Source organism: Branchiostoma floridae, chromosome 18, assembly GCF_000003815.2.
Source record: "Branchiostoma floridae strain S238N-H82 chromosome 18, Bfl_VNyyK, whole genome shotgun sequence".
Taxonomy (NCBI): domain Eukaryota; kingdom Metazoa; phylum Chordata; class Leptocardii; order Amphioxiformes; family Branchiostomatidae; genus Branchiostoma; species Branchiostoma floridae.
The window spans coordinates 18,005,945-18,009,743 of NC_049996.1; the positions used below are offsets into that span (position 1 = coordinate 18,005,945).

Sequence of the window (3,799 nt, forward strand, 5' to 3'; positions counted from 1 at the left end):
AGATTTGTTTTAGAAATAACTTGTAGATAACTGCTTAACTCTTTCCCAAACTTATGATACTATCAATGCCAGCGCAAGACCTGCTTGTAGATTATAACAAAGGTCCTCCAGAACCTACGGTACCTCTACACTGGACCATACATGATGACAGCAAAGCTACCGGTAAATGAATTATGGTTAACATAGTGAAGCATAATCACCATTGGAAACGCTGTACGCTTTATTAATATCATGCAATAAGAACTATTATGCATAATTATGCATAAACCTAAGCATAATTATGCATAATTATGCATAACCCTAAGAAACCTTATGCATAATTATGCATAATTATGCATAACTCTAAGAAGGGTTATGCATAATTATGCATAATTATGCATAATTATGCATAACTGGACTAATCTCCAGGGAGTCATCAATGGCGGCTACGTATTTCTTACATCATTTTTACCTATACTACGCGATATCAGCCCATCTGGGTATATGGTTGCTGAGATATGGGAGGTCAGTCAGGAATTAAACTGGAACAGCAGAATTAAACTGGAGGCTGTTAGATGTAAATGTAGTTCCCATGCAGCAGAAGCACCTCAGAATCAGATATAATGTATTTCCCATATAGGAAGACTTACTGCCGAGCCCCTTCTTGGACAGGAAGTCGTCCCACTGCTCCTGGTTCTTCAGCTCCTCCTGAGGGGGGAGGGAACAAACGGCTGAGCTTTGCTATTTATATAGCTGCTGTACCTTTTATACACTCCCTTCAAACTTAAGGTTTTGTCTTATATTCCCAGCTCTAGACAAGTTGTCGCTGCTTTCATTATTGGGCCAGATACGTTAATACAATCAGCATATTCAAGTTTATAAATATTTTCTAAAGCAGCCACAAGTTAATGTCATATTTCTTACACAGATTTTAAAGTGCACATGGCTATTATGATATATCAGTCATTATGTTGTTAAGTTGAACAGTCAAACAGCCCTACCTGCAGCTGGATCTCCTTCTTCCTGGCCATGGTGAGTCTGATAAAAACTGTGGAGAACAAACTGTTACTGTTAGTTATGGTTATCAACAGGTCAGAACTACCTCACCTGTCGAACTACCTCACCTGTCTGTCTCATCACATTTCTATTTCACCTTCTGTCTCACCTGACTTTGACTGTAAACAACAACAAAGACAACAACAACAGAACAGGTGAGAACGGTCACCTGGTTAACATGCCCCAGAAACTGTCTGTGCTAAAGCTTGCTAACATGTACCTGCCACGCTGCCTCCTTCTTCCTGGCCATCTTCACTTGTCACTAGCTAAAACTGGCAAAAACAGGTCAAGTCAGTCTTCTTCCTCTCCTTGCAACTTAAAGTTAAACTGTATCATCTGCCTGAAAAAGGCCTTTTGAGACTGATGATGACACAAAATTCAGAGAATGCTGATTTTCATCTCTTTATCAAAAGTAAAATAATTGATCTTGTTCCATAAGTCAGATGTACTTTCTCCATACTAGCCATAGCAATGATTCACTAGCTGTGTACTGAAAGTATCAAGAGTAATGAGATACTATTTCACATAGATTAAACTTTCCTTAAACAGTCAATAACGTTTCTAATGTAATAAATTGCACCAAGAAATATATACATATAACCGATATGTTTTGATCGCGAGGAATATGTTACTCGAACTCGTAACGTGTACATCAAGTACATGTAAACATTATAGTGGGGTTTATACCTTGAAGATGTCTAGGTTCATGTAATCGTAAATATCATGGGGTTTACACCAAAATTGGTAATGCCAAACAAGTATGATTCATTCCCCTAATATAATGTCAACATGAAATACTCCAAAAATTAGGCGATCGACGACAATACGTACACAATCACGAGTTTTCACAACTTTCCGCCATCTAAAAGTTTTAGAAAGGGGGAGGGGGGCGAACGACGGACACTATATCGATGACATATTTCAGTCTTTCATGTGGAGTTGGGGCCCATTATATAGCTAGAAATCAGATAGCTGATTCATTTAAGACATAGACGTCACCTGAATATCACCACCCTAGACAAGAAGTTGTGCAAAACGTTAAAATCCGCTGTTGTTTTTGCTCTTCAGGTAGCAGATCTGGGACGGCCGAACGCGAACTCTGTTGATGGTTGCTACGGAGATCACGTGACATCAAGCGGTGCTGTGATTGGCCTCTTGTTGTTAGGTCAAACAATGGCGCCAAATTTGAAACCTCGATGAGACCAGATGAGACCATATAGCATGTCCAGAACACAAGATATCGATAGAACCATGGAAAGCCGCAAGGTGGCCCAAAATCCATTCATTTCTCCATTTTGCCAACAACCTCCCACGAACATACTTAATATCATCAAGGAGGTTAAAAAAACCTCCTTGTGATATCATAAACCCCTCCACAACTCGTGTTGTTCACTGAGAAAGACAGACAGACACCAGCACTTAAATATACAACCTTCATGACTCACCTGGACTAAGATCCTCCCGTGACACAGTAAGCTTAAGCCTTCTCCACTTAGGTGGGTTCCGCTCTCTTCAGGCTAACTCCCAGTTAAGGTCTTTCCAGTAGTTGTCTCCAAGTTAGGTATGGTCTTCCCCCACTTTCTTTTTCCTCTGTTGAGTTAACGTTACCAGTGCAGCACTGTTTTAGTATCTTTCTAAGGAATTCTAAGGATGACAAGTCCTGTGTACTTAATATACTCCAGTTTCTGTGATGGAGGCGTTAAGAGATTTTGCTCACTTCTTTGATACACTTCTTCATTTGTGATTCTCTGTATGTTGTGTTGTATACTAAGTATCCTATCCGTGTTGGAATGCCTTCTTTTTATTCCTGCTGACTTTCCATGTCTCACTGGCAAAGAGAGCGTTAGGAAGTACTACTGATTGGAGTAGTTTCACTTTGAGTTTCCTGGATAGTGTCCCGCAGTTCCACACTGTGTTCATTCTTCTAAAAACTGGCAATGCTGAGTTGAGTCTTTGTCTGAATCTCCTTCAGCAGTGATAATGCTACACAGATATGTGTACTGAGTAACGGAATAAAGTCCTTAGCAAGGAAGTAGACACATTCTAGTGAACCTTCTAAAGGGCCATACAGTTGCTGAATACTGAGGTGTCTACAGACATTGACTTATCCTGTTTCAAAGTCTGCAGCTATAAGGCGCCTCCAGTACCAAAGGAAGCCACTGCAGGGCCCGAACTTATGACACTTTTTCCTGACAAAGGGAGCTATCGGCCACTCAAAAATCGTATTCGTAGCTTGTCCATAACATGAGAAAAATTTTATGTTCAAGTACCTTGAAAAGCCACCAGGGGGACCAAAATCTAAAGGACAAGACCTGGACACATACTGAATTTCATAGCTTCTTGAGTTATGTTATTCAAGGACGAACATGCAAATAAACACTATCAAAAACATAACCATCATGGAGAAGGAAACAAAGCCTGCAACAGTGGAACTGGACACGACGTTTATTTCAAGAGATTTGGAGATAATTACAAACTGCTGTCATGACACTTGTTTCTACTGTTATGGTATAGAATAATGTGTATCATGAGGAAGGTGTCAATCATGGGTTTGATTTCATCTTTACATCTGGACATTGTAAATCACTGTCGGGACTTTCACAGTAATCCAGTCATTCCGTCTGTTTGCCAAAAACATGTCCACAGCACAAGCACAATAGAGCAACAGTATAGTATGATGCGTAAATGTTTCTGGTATACTTGATCTGATAACAAGTTAGTCAGTTAAGTTGTGTGTGTGTGGGGGGGGGGGACACTTGATACA

General features: G+C 40.1%; 1 long non-coding RNA gene across 1 annotated transcript; it reads right to left on the reverse strand.

Moving 5' to 3' along the window:
* Positions 1-628: 628 nt before the first annotated feature.
* Positions 629-2,182, reverse strand: LOC118405581. Its single transcript, XR_004829906.1, has 3 exons — positions 2,035-2,182; positions 981-1,027; positions 629-687 (listed from the first exon to the last, which is right to left on the reverse strand). It is a non-coding gene; the product is annotated as an uncharacterized LOC118405581 (long non-coding RNA).
* Positions 2,183-3,799: the final 1,617 nt, after the last annotated feature.